This window comes from Equus asinus, chromosome 5, assembly GCF_041296235.1.
Source record: "Equus asinus isolate D_3611 breed Donkey chromosome 5, EquAss-T2T_v2, whole genome shotgun sequence".
Classification (NCBI taxonomy): domain Eukaryota; kingdom Metazoa; phylum Chordata; class Mammalia; order Perissodactyla; family Equidae; genus Equus; species Equus asinus.
The window spans coordinates 79,303,111-79,328,358 of record NC_091794.1 but is presented as its reverse complement, the minus strand read 5'-3'; the positions used below and the strand labels follow the sequence as shown (position 1 = coordinate 79,328,358).

The 25,248-nt window shown below is 40.6% G+C and overlaps 1 pseudogene; it reads right to left on the bottom strand.

The window, feature by feature from the left end:
- Nucleotides 1–17,915: 17,915 nt before the first annotated feature.
- LOC106847907 (metaxin-3 pseudogene) lies at nt 17,916–18,531 on the bottom strand (annotated as a pseudogene).
- Between the last annotated feature and the right edge of the window lie 6,717 nt (nt 18,532–25,248).

Below are 25,248 nucleotides of genomic sequence, written 5' to 3'. Positions count from 1 at the left end.
CCGCTTCGGACTCTGTCCTCGGTCTCCATCGGGTCCCCACCGCTGTGGCCCATCCGTCCCCAGCGAGCCTCGGGGCTCCAGCGATTGGGGAAAGTCCAGCCAGAGGGCCACCCAGCCAGGCTCAGGTCTCCAAAATTTTTAAGGCAAGCCACCCACGCCCCTTGGCCAGGGGCCCTTGGTGCGTTGAGAGGTGAGGCGAGAGGGGCCGTAGGAGCCTGGAGCCCGGGACTCCCAGACCTTGGCTTCTGCTCGCCGTGCTGCAGGCCTGTCCTTGTCCACATCACTGGTTCCCTTGTTCTCCCGTCACTCTGAGGCAGCCACTGCCCTGGGACAAGTTTATAATCCCTGCTGTGTCACCCCCACCCCTCCATCCCCAGGCGACCACAGATCTGCTTTCTCTCACTACTTCATGTGTATAAATGACAAAGTATAGCTTTTAAATTCATATAAATGGCATTATTCAGCACTTATTCTGAAATTTGCTTTTTTCACTGGATGTTATGTCGTGAGATCTATTCATGTGGACAGAGGATTAGTGTACTCCTTTTAACTGCAGGTTTTTTCCTTTGTGAGACTAGAGAGAATGAGGGGGTGCCATCCCGGAGTGCTCGGGTCCCCAGGAGAGACTGGCTTTCCTGATTCTGAAACAGAGCGAGTAGGGAAGCATTTTGGGTGAGCACACCACCAGGGCAAAGGAAAGTCAGTTCCCTTTGAAGTTACCTTTGAATAAATTGAGAAATTTGAATAAGGGAGGCCAGTCCGCCTTCATAGATGTGTAGAAAATAAAGGGCATAAGCTTCTCAAATTCAATGTCACTGACTGAATTTACATTGATTGGCTAACAAAATACAGTAAACAGGTTGAAGAAATTAGTCTTTAGTAGTCTGAATCTTACTATGGTTTTCTATTTGAAAAAAATGTGGCTGCCAAGTGCAAAAAAGAATTAAATTGGAATAGAATGAGTTCTAAAATTTTAAAAAGGTAAACATTACACTCTAATAACAATTTAGAATTTCATGTGAATAACCATGACAACAACTAAGTTATTTGCAAAATTTTAAATTGTATTCCTCTAATAAAATTCCTTTGCCTAAAGAGTTTGGTAAGAAAAGAGAAAAGCTGTCTTTGGCTCTTGGCTCTAGTGTTCATGCTGAGTTGAAAATAAAGAATGAAGACATGCAAATTGACATTAGGTCAACAATTAATAGTCGTAGAAAAGGTTTCAAGAAACTCTTTTGTTCTAAGACTTTGAGATTTAGAAAGTAAACTAAATCAAGGAAATTAACATGTCATAAAAATTAATTTAATACACCTAATCAAGGTAAACCTTTTGGTAAATTAAATTGTTTGAGGAGTCTGGGGTTTAAAGGATGGCTATTTGATTTCTTGATTTTACCACTATGAGAAAGAAACATGCAAATATATCTGTTTAATTTATGTAAGTCTCTGGATTTGGTTTAAATAAAAAGGCTAAATTAAAAGAATCATGTAAATTCCTTAAAATTGCCTTATGAGTCATATAGTTTACTACTATTTAATATACTATTAAATACTGACTAAATGTTAGTATTTAAGAATTCTAAATGTAAACATGGGTGTACAATTAAGTTGAATCATAATTTAAATAACTAGAATCTTTATAAATTTTGTCCTAAATAAATCTCAGACAAAAGTGAAAATTATGTGAGCCTATGGAGTTATGCTAACCGTACTCGTAGGAGACCAAGGTGAGGCCATCTTGTTCCGCTAAATGGCCCCAGCCCCTCCTTGTGTGACTATTCGCTGCTCTGCACGTACTCCGAAAAATTCACATGCTCTCCTAATTTATGGCCTCCCACTTATGTATGTACTCCCCGAGAGCTTGATAAATTAAAACTTTGTTCTATGAGTTTCTCTCCAGGAACAGGCTGACCACAGGCGGGAAACACATCTACAAGGTATCCATCAGAGCTGACAGAAGAATGGAACAATGAAAGACCCTGGAGTCCGTCATATCCGAGGAAACCCCCTCCTTACTGCCCGTTTTCCCTTCATAACTGCCTCAAGATTCTGTAATCCTTGAAGGTGGGTTTTTGAGACATTAGTCATTCATCTTCTGATTTGCCGGCTAATCTAATTAAACTTCCTTTCTTTATCTCTAACTTGTGATTTATTGGCTCAGATCTCAGCAAACAGAGTGAGCCCGTTGCTCAGATACATACTAACTGGGTAAAGTCTTAAGAGATCATATTTCTCTGTCAGATTTCTTGTTATTAACAGTTGATTGTATTATTCTTGAATGATAATTATGTTATCTAAGATTGCTAACTGACTTAAGATCTTGGACTAATACAATAGTGATATAATTAATGGTCACTGTTTCCCTTTAGCTCCAAAGAAATTAAAATTCAGAAAGGGGGAGAAAATAAAATTCTTAATTGCCATACAGTCCTCAAATGAATTTTTTTTCTTTTCTTTTTTTTTCTTTTCTTTTTTCTTTGAGGAAGATTAGCCCTGAGCTAACTACTTCCAGTCTTCCTCTTTTTGTTGAGGAAGCCTGGCCCTGAGCTAACATCTGTGCCCATCTTCTTCTACTTTATGTGTGGGACGCCTACCACAGCATGGCATGCCAAGCGGTGCCATGTCCGCACCCGGGATCCGAACTGGCAAACCCTGGGCTGCCAAGAAGTGGGACGTGCAAACTTCACTGCTGCACCACCAGGCCGGCCCATACAGTCCTCAAATGAATTTTTGACCTATGTATTCTTGACTATACATTTGTTTTTCACAATGTTCAAATTAAGATGTAAAGTCAATCCATGTCTGGAAATCGTTGTCCTAAAATAGTGCATCTTTGCATTAGCTTTAGAGTTTATAAGAATCACCTGGAAAGCTTACTAAAATACAGATTTCTGGGCCCGCCTCTGGAGATCCTGACTCAGTAGGTCTGAAATAAATCAGGAGAATCTGAAGCCACCAAGCTCTGAGGTGATGCTGCTCCTGCGGGTCAGGGGACTGCTTTGTGTAACTCTGCCCCAGAAGGCGACTGAGTAGGTTAATTTTATTTTAAAAAACAGAATTTAAAGCTTTAAATAATATCATTTAAATACACTGTTTAAAGTGACTATATAAATATGTGTAGATGTGCCTACTGAAGTTTCAATGTATAATAAAGTTAGCAAATAGAAGAAATGTATAAAAGAGAGAGACTGGTGGCTCAGAGATAAAAGGATTGGGCTCTCGGTGCATAATCTGTGGTCAAAACTAGGTGGAAAAATGTTGTCTTTCTTTTATCCCTTCTGCTTAGGTGGTCTCACCAAGTATTAACCCTATCCTCAAGAGTGTGTTAACATTTGGACTGACTTGTATTACATTTTTGGATAGTTCCACTTGAGACATTTGTGAAACTATTACCCTCTCACTCTTAAAGGAGTAGAAGTTTCTAATGCTCCTTATGTTACTTTGTGTCGAGATGTACCAAAATATTGTCACTGATTAATAGCATAGGCAAGAGTGTAGCCATTTCTCATTCTTCGTCACCTTTGCTCTTATGGTTGTGAACTCACCAGTTTTTTTCGGTGACTTTTTCTGATCCTGCCGTTCTCCATGATCAAGATCTCTCTTGCGCTCGGATTATTTTTGCCTGTGTCCCCAGCTGGAGAGTCACGGAATAGCACGGAAGGTTTGCTCCTCACCTTGCTTGGGCGTTCTAAGGCAATGCACCCTCAAAGGGGTTTTAGAAAAAAATTGCTATGCTCCTAATTCTTCCAGAGTCGTTCTACAGGGCAGTAAAACCTGCCTTGTTTGTCATTCCCACAACGCGGGGAAAAGTGTCAGGACAAAACTTCAGAGCTGTCATAAGGTTGTTTCTCCCCTGAACAGTAATAAGTCATGTTCATATCATGTACCCCGAAAAGGGCACTTCTCCTCTGTGGTATTTTCCCCCCAAATACGTAACTCCAATGGAATCCTGGGAAAAGCAGAAAAACCTTAATTGAGGAACATTCTACAACATCCCTGACCAGTACTCTTCAAAAGTGTCCAGATTGTGAAAAACAAGCCAACACGGCAGAAACTATTAAAGATTGGAGGAGATAAAGGGAACATGACAATGAACGCAGCGCAGTATCCTGGACTGGATTCTGAAAAAGAAAAAGGACAGTAGTGGAAAACCTGTTGAAATTCAAATGTAGTCTTCTTAGTCAGTCTAGCTAGAGGGTTGTCCATCTTTTAGAAGAACCAAGTTTTGGTTTCCTTGATTTTCTCTATTCTTTTTCTTTTCTCTATTTCATTTATCTCTGCTTTAATCTTTATTATTTCCTTCCACCTGCTAGCTTTGGGTTTAGTTTGCTCTTCTTTTCTAATTCCTTAAAGTGCGAAGTTAGGTTGCTGATTTGAGATCTTTCTTCCTTTTTAACATAAGCATTTATGGCTTTAAATTTCCCCCTTAGGACTGCTTCCACTGCATCCCACAAGTTTTGATATTTTCATTAGTGTGCAAATGAGAACAGTGTATTTTCATTTTTATTTGTCTCTAAGTATTTTCAAATTTCCCTTATGATTTCTTATTTGACCCATTGGTTGTTTAATATGTTGTTTAGTTTACATAAATTTATGAATTATCCAATTTTCCTTCTGTTATTGATTTTGTTGATATTGGATTGATATTGTTATTGATTCTCTTATTGATCTTGTTGTGGTCAGAGAAAATACTTTGCATGAGGGGGCTGGCCCCGTGGTCGAGTGGTTAAGTTCACGTGCTCTGCTGCAGACAGCCCAGTGTTTTGTTGGTTCGAATCCTGGGCACGGACATGGCACTGCTCATCAAACCATGCTGAGGCAGCATCCCACATGCCACAACTAGAAGGACCCACAACAAAGAATATACAACTATGTACCCGGGGGCTTTGGGGAGAAAAAGGAAAAAAAGTAAAATCTTAAAAAAAAATACTTTGTATGATACCTATTTTTAAAAATCTATTGAGAATTGTAGCCTAATATATGGTCTATATTCGAGAATGTCCCATGTGCACTTGAGAAGAATGTGTAGTTGAAAGTTAGAAGAATGTTATTATGTATGTAAATGTTTATAATTGTTATATCTTCTTGCTGTATCAAATCTTTTGTTAATATATAATATCCTTCTTTGTCTCTTTAACTGTTTTTGATTTAAAGTCTGTTTGTCTGGCATTAGTATAGCAACTCCCACTCTCTTTTGGCTATTATTTGCATGGAGCGTCTTTTTCTGTTCTTTCAATTTCAATTCACTTTTTGTCTTTGGATCTAAAGTTTGCACCATGTTTCTTTAATCCATTCTATCAATCTCTGTCTTTGATTGGAGAGTTTAATCCATTTACATTTAAAGTAATTACTAACAAGGAAGGATTTAATTCTGCCATCTTGTTATTTGTTTTCTATATGCCTTATAGCATTTTTTTGGTCTCATTTCCAGCATTATAGCTGTCTTCTTTTGTATTTAGTTGATTTCTTTTGGTGGGTTTTAGTTTCTTTCTTGTTTCCTTTTGCATATATTCTATAGCTATTTTCTTTGTGGTTACCATGGGGCTTATGTTTAACATCTTGAAGTTTTAACACTCTAATTAGAATTTATACCAGCTTAACTTCAATATCATACAAAAACTGCTCCTGTCAGCTCTATCCCCACCCCTTTTCAGGAAGAGCTAATGGGAAAAATATTCTCTGAGTTCTGGCGTGTTTAAAATTGTGTTTCCACTGCCTTAATGATACAGGTTAACTGTCCCACAATTCCTTTTCTTGTGTAGATGCTATTCTACTGTTTTCTTGTATTGAACGTTTATGTCAAGAATATAATGCCAGACTGATTTTTCCACTTGTTAAATGACTTGGTCTTTCTTCTTGGAGTCTCTAAGGGTTTTGTGTGTGTGAGTGTGTGTTTTTATCTTTAAAGTCTAATAATTCTACCAGAATATGTCTCAGGGTTAATTGTACTGAGTCAATTTCTCCGGGTAAATGCAGTGCCTTTTAAATAAATACATTTGGATCCTATTTAATTTCAAAATGTTTTCTTGAATTAGAGTTTCAAAAATTAGTTCCATTTCACTATTTTGATTTTCTTTTTCAGAGACTCCAATTATACATCTGTTGAATCTCCCTTGCCTCTTTTCTGGATCTATTACTTTCTTTCTGAACATTTTTTTAAATCTCTTTTTATTTTTGAATCATTTTCTTGGTTCTTTTCATTTCTGTTCTCTATATCCTTTACTGTATTTTCAGCTTATTTGCTCTGCCTTGGACACCCTGTAATTTACTCTTCATTTCTGAGATAATTTTGGTTTTTTTGATCTCTTTTTTGAGCTAATAAGCTACAGTTTACATCATCCTTTGGTTTGGTCTGTTTCTATATGTTTGCATTTTTGTTTCTTGTGATTTCTTCCCCCTTATATCTACAATTGCTTGTTTAAGTATTTTAAATTCAGATTGGAGTGTTGTTTTGCAATCTTCCTCTGCTACATAATAGGAATTTTTCTGTGTATTCACCTGACAAAAATAATGGATTCTCATTTTTAAAAATCATTGTATGTTTGTATGTATGCTTGATTTAAATTTTTCTTGTTTGTGTTTGGAACGTGTTGAGTTTTTCTGGACCATCTATTTGAAGGAAGAACTTTTGGAGGGCGAGAAGGGAAGGTTTAAGTGTTTTTACTAATTTTCAGTTCAAGGGCTCCCTCTTCTGTTGCCTCAGTGTAGTGCTGTTTCTTTAATATATGGTAACTTTATTTCTGGTCAAACTTTCTCTGATCCTTAGATATTATCTATTTAATTAGAATCCTTATTATGAATTGCTTCTTTCCTCCTCTTCATCATCTACTGAGTCCTCCTTGGGACACTGCTATCTTCCAGGGTGTCTCTCTTTTTCTCCTTTAGAAGTGGTGCCTTCCAGAGACTTCACAACTTTGGTCACAGGCATTTTCAAGCCACTTCCTTTTGACTGCTCTACTGCTAAAGCTCTGACACCTCAGTCTCAGACCTGCTCTCAGTGGTTGCCTTCAGGATGGGTTCCTCTCCTGGAGGTGAATCCTTGTTGATATTGTCTGTGTTCTGCCACTGCTAGGAACCGTCCACATTCTCCACTCTTGCATGCAGCTCCTTCTGCAGAATATATAATAGGAAGATGTATTCTCCAATAATACATTCCTCACATGGGAGTTTCCTGGCTTACAAGCTCTGTGCCTGGACTGGATACACACCAGAACTTGATTTTGGGGAAAGGAGACCTGTTGTCTCAGAGGAAGGTCTTCTTAAAGTCTCTAAATTGCCTGAGAATTTGATGAATTCTCCAACTCTTTGAGTGTGTGAGATCTTTTTATTTTATTTTTTTCCAGAGGAAAGCATGAATTGATTGAGAGAGAGAGAATGAAGATTTTAGGAGGATTCTAGAACCCCAATGAATTCCATTTTTTGAGGAAGAAATTTATTTTGAAATCATTTCAAACTTGCAGAAAAGTTGCAGGAATAGTACAAAGGACTCCAATATATACCCTCCAACCAGATTCCCCACTTGTTGATATTTTACCACATTTTCCTTATTATCCTTATTGTTATTCTCTCTCTGTGTATATAGATATAGATATGTTTGTTTTTTCCTGAACCATTTAAAAGCAAGTTGCACACAATGCCCCATTAATACTACCCCTTAGTACTTTAATGTCAATTTCTTAAAACCAAAGGCACTCTCCTACATAACCACAGTACAACCAACCATCAAAATCAGAAAATTAACATCAAAGCAATTTGACCGTGTAATCTACAGGCCCCACTCACATTTTGCCTATTATCTTAATGTCTTTTGTGGGTCCAAGATTCAATCCAGGGTCATCTATTGCATTTACTTGTTATGCCTCTTTATTCTTCTTTAATATGCAACCGCGCTTTGGTCTTACCTTGTCTTTCAGCATGCTGACATTCTTTTTTTTTTTTAAAGATTTTATTTTTCCTTTTTCTCCCCAAAGCCCCCCAGTACATAGTTGTGTATTTTTAGTTGTGGGTCCCTCTAGTTGTGGCATGTGGGATGCTGCCTCAGCATGTCTCGATGAGTGGTGCCATGTCCACGCCCAGGATTTGAACTGGAAAACTCTGGGCCACCTGAAGCGGAGCACGTGAACTTAACCACTCCGCCATGGGGCCAGCCCTTGACGTTCTTGTAAGAGTGCAGACCAGTTACTTTGTAGAATGTCCCTCAGTTTGGGTCTGTATGATGTTTTCAATGATTAGATTCAGACTATGTGCTTTGGCAGGAATATCTGAGAAGTGATGCTCTGTTCTTCTCAGTACCTCATATCAGGAGGTATATGATGTTCATTTGCCTCATTACTGTTAACGTTAACTTTTAATCACTTGGTGAAGATGGTGTCTTCCAGTTTTCGCCACTGTAAAGGTAATTAACAGAAGTGTTGTCCTTATTAACTTAACTAGCAAGTATTTTGTACTTGTAAATTTAGCAAGCAATTAATAAGTGTTTTGTGGGACACAATTTGAGATTATGCGAATACCTGTTTCCTCATCAAACATTCCCCATTAGTTTTAGCATTCATTGATGATACTTGTGTAAATCAATGATGATGATGATGATGGCCACTTGATAATATTCTGGTTCTGCCCTTTCTACTACACTTATTAGCTGGCATCCTATTGTAAGGCAGAGCTTTCCATTTTTCCTCATTTATTTTTTTATTCATTTATTTATTTATACAGTGGTCCCCCCTTAGCCAAGTTTTGCATTCTGAGATTTCAGTTACCTTCGGTCAACCACGGTCTGAAAATATTAAATGGAAAATTCCAGAAATAATCAGTTTATAATTTTTAAATTGTATGCTGTTCTGAGTAGCATGATGAAATCTCTTGCTGTCCCACTCTGTCCCACCCAGGACGTGAATCATCCCTTTGTCCAGCGTATCCATACTGTATACGCTTGTTAGTCACTTAGCAACCATCTCGATATTCAGGTCAACTGTTGTGGATTGCAGTGATTGTGTTCAAGCAACCTTTATTTTACTTAATAATGGCCCCAAAGTGCAAGAGTAGTGATGCTGGCAATTTGGATATGCCAAAGAGAAGCCATAAAGGGCTTCCTTTAAGTGAAAAGGTGAAAGTTCTTGACTTAATAAGGAAAGAAAAAAATCACATGCTGAGGTTGCTAAGATCTATGGTAACTTTTATTACAGTATATTGTTATAATTGTTCTATTTTATTATTATTGTTTTTAATCTTTTATTGTGCCTAAATTTGTAAATAAAACTTTATCATAGATTTGTATGTATAGGAAAAAACGTAGTATATCTATAGGGCTCAGTACTGTCCGTGTTTTCAGGCATCCACTGAGGGTCTTGGAACATATTGCCTGCAGATAAGGGGGGGCTACTGTATGAACATGGGATCATGGGTCCCTATTTTATTCAATGAGTTATAATCCATTGCTATCATTATATATTTTGATGCTCAAATTGTCCCTAATTTGGTCAGAGGTAGTACCTGTATCCTTTTCTCAAGTTCCTTTTGACCTATTCCTATAATTCTTTCACCATTTCCTTATTTTCTGACACAACAGGATATCCTAGGCTCTTTTTTGTTTTTCCTATCCAGTCCTGGAACCAGCCATTTCTTTTAGAAGCCCTGTTTCCTTTTAGGAGAAAATAGTGTTTATATCTGGATGCTAGGTGCCCTCGTTGCTATTGGGTGTCCTTGCTTCTAGGCCTTCTCAGTGGGAAGAGCTAGGAAACACACATACATGCACACACACACTCACAAACACAGATGTATAAAAACATCTATATTTGCTTTTTAATATCTTTCTGTTAAAAATCATGAGTTCTCGTTGATACCTCCAATTTTAATACAATCCTACAGAATTATTCTAGTCTTTCCCCCTTCTGTATTTGTAACTCCCTTCTCCAAACTGAGAAGCCAGGTTCCCATTATTTTCAGTGTATTTACTTGCTTGCTCAACATGCCTGTATGTAAGAAATCTTCCGGCCGCACTGGTAGCCTGTTGACCTTGATCCCACTGACCTCTGGATACTCTGGCTGAGCCAGCCAATCCCTTGGTGCTGGTCCTGCCAACCATGCCTACTGCACTGCCCTCCTCCTTGGCTTCAACCCCGTGGACCATACCAGCAGCACTGATCAAATCTGTATCTCCCACATTGCTGACTGTGTTGGCCATGTGGCCAAACGTGTGACCCTACCAACCAAATCTTGGGCCTGTTCTACACCAAGGGACAGAGGTAGCAGAAGCCTTTGTTTCTACTTAGTGCCAATAGTTGAATACAGATTCAAGTCAATCGCTACTGCTAGTTTTCTGACAGTAGCAGAAAGTTGCTCATAATTTTTAGAGCAAAATAATAGAATCACAGCCTTACAAATTAAAAAAAAATTGAAATGTTGGAAGAGGACAGAGTAACTACTAAGGAAAGAGGAGGAAAGGCTTTTAACAAGGGTTCTGGGTGGGAAACTTTTCATTTCTGCAGGCAAAGAGACCTTTAGAAAAATAAATACCTATATTGACCTCCAGACTATAATAATTTCTTGGACCCACCTCCTCAATGGGCTCAGAATCAAGCTGCACCCCCAAATCCATACTCCTCTGTGGGAGCCTGGGAATTAGAAGGTCGTTTCCATATGGCAGAACCCCTAGGTCACCCTGGTCTTCAGGTCTTCCGCACACTAGGTGGCATCCAAGTCAAGGGCTTGTCCCCATGTTCCAGTTCTGATAAGTTTTGGGAAATTTCTCTCTCTCTTCAGAAATTTTTAATTTTGTGGGAATTTCTAATCCAATTGTGACTGCAAATGTTACTTTAGGGTCATTCTGCATTTGTAATGAAATCTTTCCTTTCCTATGAACCTGTTGAGTCATAATTCCCTTTAAGAATCCCCATCAGCAGACCTGGGCAGGAGGTTTCTGCCTTAGCAGCTCGAACTGCATCTCCGAAGTCCAGTTCTAAGAACACCATTTCAATGACCTCCAAACAACGAGAGTCCTTGCTTCCATGCCCTTTCCTTCTGGCCTCGACATGGTAGGTTGGGTTATTCATTGTTTAGCCAGTTAAAATAGATTTTAGGTAGGATTCTTCCAGAAGATCACTCCGAGCCAAGGACCCATGTGGAAATGGTTTATAAGGAAGGCTCCCAGGAGAACCGTGAGGGAATGGAGAAGCGGGATCCCAAACAGGCAGAAGCGAGGCAAGGGCAAGACTGCAGGTGATGTTCCAGACGTACCTGGTCCTGCTGGGGGCTCTGGGGCAGGAATTAGGCTTCAGAGTTTGCCCTGCGCTAGAGAGATGGGCTTGTGTACTCTCAGTCAACGACTAGCTGAGGGCTGCCTGGGCTGAGGGTCAGGTGGACTTGTAAGACTCCCAGGCACTTCCAGCCCTCTCTATGGTGGGGTAGAAGTGGGCATCCAGTGCGCCAGGGCAATCCTCAGAAGGCTGCAAGTGTACGCTTTTAGCAGGAAAGCAAGTGGAAGCTGGGAGAAGAGCTGATACAGGGGAACTGAGAGCATCTGGGCAAGGCCCTGGAGCAACCACTTCCTGCAGGTAAATCTATTCTCAAAGTACCTGTTATGGGCTGAATTATGTCCCCCTCAAAATCACGTGTTGAATTCCTAACCTCTGGGACCTCAGAATGTGACTGAATTGTGAGATAGAGTCTTTAAAGAGATAAGTTAAAAAGAGGTCATTCGAGTGGGCCCTAACCCAGTTTGACTGGTGTCTTTATAAGAGGAGGCAATTGGACAGACAGGTACAGATCCTGTAAAGACACAGGGAGAAGATGCCATCTATAAGCCAAGGAGAGAGGTTTCAGAGGAAACCGACCCTGCCAACACCTTGATCTCAGACTTCAAGCTCCCAGAACTGTGAGAAAATAAATTTCCACTTTATTTATTTATTGAGGACGATTAGCCCTGAGCTAACTGCTGCTAACCCTCCTCTTTTCGCTGAGGAAGACTGGCCCTGAGCTAACATCCATGCCTATCTTCCTCTACTTTATATGTGGGACGCCTCCCACAGCATGGCCTGCCAAGTGGTGTCATATGCGCCACCCGGGATCCGAACTGGCGAACCCCGGGCCGCCAAAGCAGAACGTGTGCATTTAACTGCTGCGCCACAGGGCTGGCCCCAGAAATTTCCATTTTTTAAGCCACCTAGTCTGTGGTACTTTGCTGTGGCAGCTGCCATACTGTGACTTATAAGAAATATAGATTTGGTCATTCAGATGACCAAAATATGTTTCTCATACATACGTGGTCTTCAACTATACTTCCTGGCTCACGGCTCCCAAACCCTTGGAATTTCTTGTTTATGTTAATAAAGGTGACTTTTGGGCCCCACCCAAGGTAGGGGCTGGTTTCCAGGAGAACCAGCCATGTGATCAGAGGACAGGAACTTTCAGCCCCACCCCCTGATTTCCAGGGAGGGGAGGAGGTAGCTTGAGGTCAAATCAATTTCCAATGGCCAATGACTTAGCCAAACGTGACTATGTCATGAAGCCTCCATGAAAAGCCAAGAGGACAGCTGCTGGCTTTGTTTTCCAGAAAGCTTCCAGACGGGTGGATTTGTGGAGGTGCTGGGAGTGTGGCGCTTCAGAGGGGGCAGGGAATTTCTGCGCCCCTTCCCTCATACCCTGCCCTTAGCATCTCTTCCATCTGGATGTTCGTCCTGCACCCTTTATCATATCCTTTAATAAACTGGTAAATGTGAGTAACTAAGTGCTTCCCTGACTGCTGTGAGCCATCCTAGCAAATTAGTTGAACCCAAGTAGGGGGTCGTGGGGACTCCCAGTTTGTAGCTGGTCGCTCAGAAGCACAGGGAAAGACCTGGGCTCACGGCTGGCGTCTGACAGGGAGGGTGGTCTTGGGGGAACTGAGCCTTTTACCTGCGGAATCTGATTCTACCTCCAGATAGATAGTGTCAGAATTGAGTTGAACGTTCAGCTGGCGGCCGAGAACTGCCTGTTGGTGTGGGGAAGGCTCCACACACATGTTGGAACTGGGTCCAGGACGCTTTTGCAGCAGCCCCAGGAAACCAGTGCAGTATCCTTCACATCTGGAAGCAGAAGAAGGTCTCCTTTCTGTAATTAAATCACTTTGAAAACAGATTATTTTTCCAGTGAGAGTTTTTGTGTACCTAGATACCTTTTGGGAAGCTACAAAGTTAGTAAGAACACCTTTTTTTTGAGGAAGATCAGCCATGAGCTAACATCTGCTGCCAATCCTCCTCTTTTCGCTGAGGAAGACTGGCCCTGAGCTAACATCCATGCCCATCTTCCTCCACTTTATATGTGGGACGCCTACCACAGCATGGCTTGCCAAGCGGTGCCATGTCCACACCAGGGATCCGAACCGGCGAACCCAGGTCGCGGAAGTGGAAGATGCACACTTAATCGCTGCGCCACCGGGCCGGCCCCAGAATATCTATCTTTTAATCAAGATCTCCACTCTCTTAATGAACCAATATTGCCTTCATTTCCAATTGCCCCTAATCCAGCTACAACATGGTCCTAAATTCCACGTACTGCTAAACAGTTCACAATCACAGGCTTCGGTTCTAGCTTCTCTGTTCCGATCTACACAGAAAACATTCTAAGGCCATCTACAAAATGATTTAAAAGGGCTTGATAATTTTGTTTCCTGGTCGTCTAGTGTCATTCCACATAGCCATGACCTGCTGTTCTTCCTTCACTAGATGCCTGCAAACAGAACAACTGTCTTTCCTGTGTAGCCTAGAAGAGCCTCAATGCTTTTGTGAAAAAAATTCCCATTTATGTGAATGTTATGGTGCCCTCAGTCCACTGCCTAGAACACAATATCTCTGCAGGGGAGCAGCATCTCTCCAACAATCAAGAAAAAGCTACTTTCAAGGACTCCAGACGTACTACAGTTTCACAGCTGTACTTTCTATTGGGCATGACTGGAAATTTTCTATTTTCCTTTTGTGCGTAAGAATAAGATAAACCTATGACTAGTGGGATTCCATATTCAAAAAATGTGCACGGATGTCTTTTTTTGCCTTTAAATGAGCATTATTCACAAATATGAGACACTGTAACTGCGTAACGCACTGAACGAGCCTCGGGCCGTTGTGCTGCCAGAGACATGGTGAGCAGGGGAAATCCACAGCAGAATGTGTGTCGATTCTGGTGGGAGTCAAGTCACTACCGCTTTATCGTGTAATCAACCTGCCTCCAGGTGCCTGGCTGTCCCAAGTGCAAGGGGTGAAGAGTTAGTCGCTGCAGCCGGTAAATCGGGCATCAGTCATGGCAATAAGCATGCCAACCTTGGTAAGGGGAAGTCCATGTCAGTGTGCCCATTTTATTTATGAACCCATTGAGCACGTACTGGAGTGACTAGGGAAGGAGGCTGACTGACACCCACAGAACAGGTCATCTTGTCTACCAGATTATGGAGAGTGTCTTCTTTTTTTTTTTTTTAAAGATTGGTTTCTGAGCTAACAACTGTTGCCAATCTTCTTTTTGTTTTTTGTTTTTCTTCTCCCTAAAGCCCCCCAGTACATAGTTGTATATTCTAGTTGTGAGTGCATCTGGCCGTGCTATGTGGGACGCCACCTCAGCGTGGCCTGATGAGCGGTGCCATGTCCGCGCCCAGGATCCGAACTGGCGAAGCCCTGGGCCGCCAAGTGGAGCGTGCAAACTTAACCACTCGGCCACAGGGCTGGCCCCTGGAGAGTGTCTTCTATTTTGAGGATTTGTAATCATAAGGTGCATAAATACTCTCGCAGTCTGGACTCATTTTAAGGTGGTCTTAAAGCTATTTACATACCTCTTTTCCAATCTTCCTTGTCATCAATTTTCTTTTCTTTTTTTCTTAAAGATTGGCACCTGAGCTAACATCTGTTGTCAATCTTCTTTTTCCCCCTTCTTCTCCACAAAGCCCCCCAGTACATAGTTGCATATTCTAGTTGTGAGTGCCTCTGACTGCGCCATGTGGGACGCCGCCTCAGCATGGCAGGTGAGCAGTTCCAGGTCCACGTCCAGGATCTGGGCTGGCGAACCCCTGGGCTGCCGAAGCGGAGCATGCGAACTTAACCACTTGGCCACGGGGCCGGCCCCTCGTCAATTTTCTTATCTTGCCCCTTGCAAGTCCCTGACCATACAGCCTAACAATTTGCCATTTTACGTATCCCTGTAGGACCTTACCTCAGGCTGTCCTCCCTGACAGGGAAAATGGACAACAAGCTGTGCTAGCTGAATTTCTACCCACTAGAAGGATTTCCCTTCTCTGCATCCTTCAGGGACACTGAGCATCACACAATGAGACAATAGTATACTTGTAGCCACTGCCAGTTTTCCGTGCTGAGTGTTCTGTAAAAAGGCTCAAAGTTTTCCTTCTTTTCTCACTGATCAAGGGAAACTCTGTGAGGGATGGATGACATATGATAGGAGCAGACGTACTAGGAATGTAAGCAGCCAGCTCATGCAACTTACTTGCATATTCAGACTTGGGCCTGGTCTTAGAAATACCACTTCCTCTTGATGGATGGGGGCTCTCTGTTTCAGGGTTTAGGATCAGTTTGAGTTGCACAGTCACCCAGTATTTCATGGTTAAGTGTTTTTATACTTTCCTGGAGTACGGTAGCAAGCCAGGTGCTAGTTCTCAGAAGACGAGCCACTTGCTGAAGAGGACATGCTTTCTAAAAGACCCTCTATTTATTAGGGTAAAGTTAGCAATTTCAGATAATTGTCCTTGTAGCTTTAACATACTTAGGTTTCTATCACAGCAGAGTATCTCAAACCAAAGCCCTCATCTTTACTTTGCTCTCACTAGTCAAGTAAGAGATTACTTCATGCCTCAATTTTTTTCCCCATCTGCCCACATTGATTAAAAAAAAATAAAAAAGAAGAAGAAAAGGAAGGATGGAGTGTTAGAGAGCCCTTTGGGAAGTTTTCCTAGAGTGGGCCCTGGATCCCACAAAACCACCATTTAACTATTTATCGTTCTCATGGGAAGCATATGGGATTAACAGACTGTGACAATGGTCTTTTATTTTTCCATAATACTTTAACTTCTATCTGCTAAAAGGCTTTCAAGACCAAAGAAAGCAACTTAAAGAAAGTAATTTATGTTATAACATTTTTATTTGATCTAACACTTGATCTTTCTCTTTTGAGTTCAATGGCTTCACCTGGGGAGACAAGTGAGCGAGGGAATTCATACCTTTTTATTATGGAAAGTTTCAAACATACGTAAAGTGGAGAGAATGCTATAATAAGCTTCCATACACCTATCACTCGGCTTCAACAATTATCAACATTCTATTGCTCTTATTTATACTCACCCTTCCCACCACTACTTTTTCTGTTTTGCTGAAGTGTTTTAAAACAATCCAAGACATCGTACCATTTCACTTGTAAATTCCTCAGTAAAAATCTCTAACACATACAGACTTATTTTATAACCATAATATAATCACCATTTCATGATCATATCCAGCAAAATTAATAATTCCTTAATATCATCTAATAATCAGTCCATGTTCAGTTTTCCCCAATTGTCTCAAAATCTGTTTTTATAGTTGGTTTATGTAAATCAGGATCTAAACAAGATCTACATATTGTGTTTGATTGGTGGGTCTCTTAAGTCTCTGTCTTTCTTTTTTCAAAGTTAAATACAGGCTTTTCTTTTGCAGCAATTTATATTTTTCCTAGTTCCTAACACAGGCATCAGGTTTCTAAACAGAAGAAAAAAGTCTTAGCCAAAGAGCCACGTATGAGATATTCAGACTGGTCTAAGAGAACCAATAAATTGAATTAATTAACTCGAATAAACTGAATGCACATTTGAACAGAATTGTACCTTTTGGTCAGGAAAATGTGAACCAAAGGCAAAAATCTGCCAAGATTAAGGCAGGTTTTTCAAAAAACATATATATATGGCACAATGTATTTTTTTCCTCCACGTTCATTTAATGTTCATCTTGATATTATATAACGTGCATGGCCAAGTTAAAATAGAACCTTCATAGTAAAAAAAAAGATGGCCTAGGGGCTGGCCCCATGGCCGAGTGGTGAAGTTTGTGCGCTCCGCTGCAGGCGGCCCAGTGTTTCGTTGGTTCGAATCCTGGGCGCGGACACGGCACTGCTCATCAGACCACGCTGAGGCAGCGTCCCACATGCCACAACTAGAAGGACCCACAACGAAGAATATACAACTATGTACCGGGGGGCTTTGGGGAGAAAAAGGAAAAATAAAATCTTTAAAAAAAAAAAAAGATGGCCCAGAAAGTTCCCTTTGTTTCAGAGTCTTCCTCTAACCTATTAACGGTGTTTTATTTTTGCCTTCGCTTCCTGTAAGAGATTACTGCAACAGTCCTGTGACTCAAAAGCAAAACCTTAGGCACAAAGCGTGACAACTGTCAGGGTGATGGCTGCTGTAGGGAATTGCTTTCTTCCTCTGCTGGAGTCAACTTGAGTGTTGGCAGTTTCTGAGCGCGAGTTTGCCATCTCGGGAGTTCCCTGTGTGCAGTCTGAAACTGGCCCCTGCACACGGAGGGCAAGGAGAGACGGAAGAAAGAAGGAGACCACTCCAGATTGGTAGGTGGCAGTTTTAATAAGCAAGAAAACTTACATACGAGGCTTGTCTTGGGAGGCTGCAAGATGAGTAGATCTCTGTACCCGCCTGCCGGAATCTTAAACGTTTAGACCTTAACGGGATTCAGGCCTGTATCTGGTCCAAATGGTCTCAACACCACATTACTTTCCCAAGGCTGCATCCTTGAAATGGCTCCGAGTGTGGGAACAGTGGGCAGAATGTACATTCCCAGGACAGAGGAAGGAGTAAGAGTCTCTGATTGCCGGGGGCCAGCTTCAGCAGTAAACCAGAGGTCACGTTCTCTCCATGGCCTCCTCCAACACTCAGGAGGGAGTTGAGGGCTTTGGCGAGATTGTCATCGATCTCCAAGACTGAGCCTGAAATAACGGTTTAGGATGTCATTGAAAGAGCACACAGGTTGGAGAACTGTTTCAAATGTTCTTGTAACTGAACTTTAGGAAAGTGAACTTAGAGGTGCAGGGAAGCCAAAAACATAGGCAGCCAAGGTAGAAGGGTCTCTCCAAAGAAAAACTGAGGTGTCCCTAATCTGTTGGACAGAAGATTCAGACCCTCCTTGGCAGCTGTGTGTGCCTGTGCTTCCATGTCCCAGCGGTGTAGACGGAGGCTGTCTGGTCAGCAGAATCCTGTTCAGTTCTCCCTTAGACATTCTTCCAGGAAGGGCCAAACTCAAGGGAAGAGGGATTCATGGCGCAGACCCAAGCCATAGCTTTGTCACAGCAGAGAACTGTCACTCTCAGTCGAAAATGCGGAAGCACTGCAGGAAGTAGCTTTTTTTCGAGGACAGCAATGTAAGCCAGTGTATCCGCCCCTTGTCTTGCTGAGATTGCATAATCAGCATTATGTTTGTGTTTTCTTAAAAAGTTTAGTATGGGGGCCGGCCCTGTGGCCGAGTGGTTAAGTTCGCGCACTCCGCTTTGCCGGCCCAGGGTTCGGATCCTGGGCGTGGACATGGCACCACTCGTTAGGCCATGTTAAGGCGGCATTCCCCCATGCCACAATTAGAAGAACCCATAACTAAAATATACAACTGTGTACTGGGGGGATTTGGGGAGAAAAAAGAAAAAGCAGGAAAAAAAAAGTTTAGTGTGTTTGCTGGCTGAGAAGCAATGTTGTCGTCAGTTGTCCAAATTGGTGCATCTCTTCTTGACCCTCTCCGTGTGTTATCTATGAGACTGACATTTAAGAGCGCACCATAAGTACGATGCAATTTACAAAGAAACTGAAATACGATAATGCGCACCTGAAATTTACACAGTGTTAAAAGCCAATATGATCTTGATAAAATAAATAAATAAATAACAACAACAAAAAGAGTGCCCCAGAAAATTTGGTATAAGATGTCACCACTAGGGACTCACTGTGTAGGATGGGAGCTTCCAGACACCTTCCCAGTAACCGGGCTCCCACGAGTCTGCCATCTTGCTGGGGCCAAACTTCGATACTCTCAAGTCTCTTTTAATCAATAAAATGACCCTTCTTTTTTGTTACTGGTTTCCTTTTGGTTTTGTCTTGTGCCATTTATTTTTTGAGGAAACTAGGTAATTTGTCACATGGGATTTCCCACCTTCTGGATTTGGATTTGTAACCTCGTGATGTCACTGAATATATTCTTGTATCCTCCACATTCTCTATAAACTGATGCCTATGCCTAGAGGCTTGATTTTTCCTTTTTGTCAAGAATATTTTGTAAGTGGCATTCTGTACTTTCTACTGCATCCTATCCGGAGGAGGCACATGACATTGTCTGGCTTGAAATGATGTCGAGATTGATCAGTGGGTTCAGGCATTTTCAGCCTGGCTTCAAGTTTGCCATGAACTTTTCACCTGATAATTTTAGTAGTAATTGATGATCATTGCCTAGATCCATTATATCCTAAGGGATCACAAAATAGTGATTTTTCTATTTCTGTCATTTCTTTTGCATTTATTAGCTGTGGTTTTTCTATAAAGAACTTTCTCTCATCATTGATTTTGATAGCCTGAAATCCAGGACCTGCAGAAAAGGCAGTTGCATCCTTTTCTTTAAAAAAAAAAAAAAAATCAATTTTCAGAATAGTGAGATGGTACCCTAGCAACATCCAGAGGTGACCAATGAGGTTTTTGCTTTTTTAAGCCATCAAGTTTCGGGAGTGGTTTATTATGCAGCAATAGATATTCAAAACAATGAGTCACAAAAGATCAGCATGTAGCAATGAGGTTTCAAAAAATTATCATCATCGTGAAATCATGAATGTGTATATATTCCATGTGTTTTCATTCATTGTAGTCATAATTCTTCTTGATGCTGGAATTGTTCCCTATTTGGCCAATGAAAGCCTCTTCCAGCTCCTTTAGTTTCAGGTATAAGATAGCCTAGGCTCATTCTGTATATTTCCGAAGCAGCCATTTCTCCAAAGAGCTCTGGTAACTTTTAGAGGGAAATAGCATTTTAGAGACCAAAACCTGACCACTAGGGGTACTCATCGCTACTAGATTGTCATCGCTTCTAGGGCTTTTAGTGACCAGAAAGAGGAAATACTTATTTTTTTAGAAAGGGAGTAAACAATCAAGAGTTCAAATTGACATTTTTGACTCAAATTAAAGATTATATAGTTTTTACTTAACTTCATGATTTTATACAAACATGCTTTTTTCTCTCATACTGAAGACCTTGGTTCCTAATGATATTTACTTTATTCTATGAATATAATAGTTTTGAAATATCAATATTATTACTAACAGTAAGTCTACTGATTATTGTTTAAGGATTTCTTGAGCCAGCCTGAAGGCCTAGTGGTGAAAGTTTGGCCCTCTCACTACTTTGGCGGCCCAGGTTTGTTTCCCCGTCACGGAACCGGAACCGCACCGCCCATCTGTCAGCTGCCGTGCTGTGGCAAGGACTCACATAGAACTAGAAGGACGTACAACTAGGCTATACAACTAGGCACTGCACTTTGGGGAGGAAAAAAGACTTTAAAACAGTGTTTGTTTTGTCCTTCAGATCTGTCTCACTGTACAGCCAACATACTGTTTCAACGTCACTTGAAAGAGCTCTTCTCTGTGTGGTTGTGACACAAGTTGATAGACAAATAGGTTTGTTTTTATTCAGCTTTTTAAAAATAGTGATTGCTTTTTTCTTTTGTAGTTAAATTTGTTTTTTAATTATGTATATATTTTATTATATCCAAACTATAAAACAAGGCATATTCAGAGGGATACAGCTTCCATCTCTATCCTTTTTCTGATAGGTAATCATTTTTTTTTTTTTTGAGGAAGATTAGCCCTGAGCTAACTACTGCCAATCCTCCTCTTTTTGCTGAGGAAGACTGGCCCTGAGCAAACATCCATGCCCATCTTCCTCTACTTTTTTCATATTTGGGATGCCTACCACAGCATGGCTTTTGCTAAGCTGTGCCATGTCCGCACCTGGGATCTGAACCGGCAAACCCTGGGCTGCCGAGAGGCAGAACGCACAAACTTGACCGTTGCACCACTGGGCCGGCCCCGGTAATCATTTTTATTAGTTTTTGTTTTACACACTTTTAAATTTTGAAAATAGAAACAATTTTTTGTATATATATAGATAGATAGATATGTATACATATTTATTTATTTTCTTTTCATTCTTACACAAAAAGTATAATACTGTAAACACTCTTCTGCCTGTTACTTTTTTCAACTTTATTCTGGAGATCACTCTTTAGTAATATAAAGAGAGAGTCTTCTTTCTTTTCACAGCTGAAGAGTATTCCAGTGCACATGCATACCATTGTTTCCTTACCTGTCCTCTATAGAAAGACATATGGGCTGTTCATAGTCTTGTATTACTACAAAATGTGCTGCAATAAATAGCCTTGAGCATTCATCATTTCAGATTTTTGTCATTTTTGTCTTAGGTACATGTACCTGGAAGGGAAGTTGCTTGGACAAAGGGTAAACGTATACATAATTTTGCTAGATACAGTAAATTTCCCTCCATGGTCATACTGCTTTTCATCCTCATCAGCAATACATGAAAGTACCATTTCTCTGAAGTCTCATCAACTCAGTGTGTTGTCAAGTTTGGGATTTTTGCAAATCTGATAGTTAAGAATGGTATCTCCATTTAGGGTTTTTTTTTTTTTTTTTTTTTGAGGAAGATTAGCCCTGAGCTAACATCTGCTGCCAATCCTCCTCTTTTTGCTGAGGAAGACCGGCCCTGAGCTAACATTCATGCCCATCTTCCTCTACTTTATATGTGGGATGCCTACCACAGCATGGCTTGTCGTGTGGTGCCATGCCTGCACCCAGGATCTGAACTGGGGAACCCCAGGCCGCTGAAGCAGAACGTGCACACTTAACCGATGCGCCACTGGGCCCGCCCATCCATTTAGTTTTAATATGCATTTCTCTTATTATGAGCAAGGTTGAACATCTTTTCCTATATTTAAGAGCTATTTGCATTTATTTTTCTATAATTTTCCTATTTTTTTACTAGATTGTGAGACTAGGATTTGAGTTTCTTTTTTTTTTTTAAGATTTTATTTCTCCCCAAAGCCCCCCAGTACATAGTTGTATATTCTTTGTTGTGGGTCCTTCTAGTTGTGCCATGTCCGCACCTGCGATCCGAACCGGCAAACCCCAGGCAGCCGAAGCGGAATGTGCGCACTTAACCACTGTGCCACCAGGCCGGCCACAGGATCCAATTTTATTTTCATCCACATGGCTATCAGTCGTTCCAACACCATTTATTTATCAAACACAATTTCCATATGCCTTTGAGTCTGTCTTTGGATTTTATACCCTGGTTAGGCACCAATGCTGTAACGTTTTAATTAGAGGGGCTTTATCAATGTTTTAATGTCGGGTAGGGCCAGTCCCCCATTGTTCTTCTGTCTTAGGAGATTCTTGGCTAGTCTTGTATTTATTTTCCAAAATAACTTTATAATCAATTTATCTGGGTCCAGAAAAAACAAAAAAATCTGAAGATATTTTTATTGAGATCACGTTAAGTTTATACATTTTAACTTGGAGAGAATGGATATCTTGCCTGTATTGATTGTTCTGATCAATACTATGGTATGCTTTTCTATTTAGTCAAGTCTGCTTTTTGTCCTGTAAGAATATTTTAGTTTTCCTTATGTAAGTTTTACACAATTCTCGTTAAATTGGTGCTTGCATTTTGTTTTATTTTGCTTTTGCTGTTCTAAATGGAGTCTGAGATCCCATTTTCCATTGTTTCTTCCAAGTGCTTACTGTTTCTTCCAAGTGGTTACTAAGACTCTATTTCCGTATGTTAATTTTATATCATGCTACTTTACAAAATGTTTTACTGTTCATAGAAGGTTTCTCATTCTTTATAAGTTTTCTAGAAATATATCATCTGCACAGAGATGTAATTTTATCTCTTCTTCAATTCTTATGCCTCTAATTGCTTTCTCTTGTATTAAAATAGTGGGTGTCCCTGTCCTTTTTCTGATTTTTGCAGTAACTTCCAACACCAATTGTGCCCTACAATTCCATTCAATTCTGACACTGACTACCCACAGTTAGCCAAGAGCCCACAGGTCAAGATTCTCAGTCCCACAGGACTGCCCCCACATCATATGCCAGTTGAATTTCCTGGGTGTGCCCAGGCCACCCACACTTCTGCCTGGCTGGCTACAAATTTGGGGCTTTCCACAATCCCCTCAGGTTGACAATTCACTAGAACAACGCACAGAACTCAGGAATGTGCTATATTTACAATTTCCATTTTCTTTTAAAGGATCTTGTAAAGGATAGGGCAAGGTCTTGCAGGGAAAGGGTTGGGCCACAGAGTTTCCATGCCCTCTCCCTGCAGAATTTGAGCCCTCCCAGCCTATCGGGGTGTTCACCAACATCAGAAGCTCCCTTAGCCTTGTAGCCTAGGGTTATTAAAACACTGGCTTCGTGACTGAACTCAGTCTCCGGTCCCTTTCCCGTTTCCTGAGGTTGCAGATGGGGCTGAAAATTCAAACCTTCTAATCACGTGGTTGGACCCTCTGGCCCCAGCTCCCAACCTGAAACTACCAAACCCCTCCCCCCATGAATCACCCCCACGAATCACCTCATTAGCATAAACTCAAGTGTTGAGTTTATAAAGTGTTGAGTACACAAACTCAAGTATCAAGGGGCTCATTATGAACAAGACACTCCTATCACTCAGGAAATTCCAAGGGCTTTTGAAGCTCTGTGCCAGGAACCTAGGACAAAAACCAAAAAAAATGTTTAATTATATCACAAACAGCAAAGTCACTAGTGTTTGCCCATTAATTAAGAGGGTAAATTTGGGGTAAAGATATGTAAGGGAAAGAGCCCTCCATTTCTGTTGTACTGAGTCTTTAACATAAATGCTCTTTGAATTCTGTCAAATGCCTTTTCAGCATCTATGGAGATTATCAGTTGATTTTCTTCTTGGATGTATGAGTTTGACACATTATGTTAAAAGATTTCCTAATATTTGTTAAAAAACAAATTGTCTTTATTCAGTGATTCCTGAATCGGGCAGCAACCAATCTAGCAGATAGAGAGGAGCTCTGAGGAGTTGGAAGGACTTATAGGCAAAAGAGAGCTGGAGCAAGGAATTTATATCAGCAAAAAGGGCACTGGGTGTGGCAAGGACACTTTCCTTTAGGGGAAGGCAGGGGTCTATCAAGTACATTGCCTAACTAGTGGTGATAGGCGATTCCTGACTGCCTGGTTTAAGGTTTCATTTCTAGGAGAGCTGAAACTGTAATTAAGCCTTGGTTTGGTGACCTGGGGCTTAGCATAAGTGACTCCATTTTGGGCTTGTTGTCTTGTTTTTAATATGTTAAATTACGTTTGTATTTCTGAAATAAACTCCACTTGGTTATGTGTATTTACTTAATGTGCTATCCAGTTCTGTTAGCTAATATTTTATCCTTTTTGTTCATTTAGTAACAATGTTATACTTTAACAAAAAGAAATTAGAAATGTTTCTTCATCTTCTATACCCTAGAAGTGTGTAAGTAACATTCAGATTGTCTTTATTTTATCATTTTTTAAGTGAGTATTTATTGGTAGACAGTATTTTGTGTGTGTGACAGGAAGATCAGCCCTGAGCTAACACCTGTTGCCAATCTTCCTCTTTTCGATTGAGGAAGGTTGTCGCTGAGCTAACATCTGTGCTGACATTCCTCCATTTCATGTGGGATGCTGCCACAGTGTGGCTAGACAAGCCGCACCTGGTCCTCACCCGGGATCCAAACCTATGAACTCTGGGCCACTGAAGCAGAGTATGCAAACTTAACCACTACACCACTGGGCCAGCCCTCAGGATTGTCTTTAAAGATTCGGTATAAATGTCCTGGGAAGCCATTTGGCACTGATGCTTTTTTTGTTGGGTTTCTGTTTTACAACTTCATACTTATGCAGAATTCTGTCTGTTTAGACTTTATATCGTCTCTGGGATCAATTTTGGTAAATTATGTTTTTTTAGAAAATTCTCTATTTCATCAAAATTTTCATATTTATTTGCAAAAAAATGTACAAATTAGTTGGCTCTATTTCAACGCCATGTCTCCCTTGTCATTTAGTTTGTATGTTTGTATTTTCTCTCTTTTTTAAAAAATTAAGTTATCTAAAAGTTTATGTTCATTGTTAGTGTTTTCAAATAATAAGCCTTTTAATTTATTTATTACTTTTATTCTGTTTCTTTTTTTAATTCA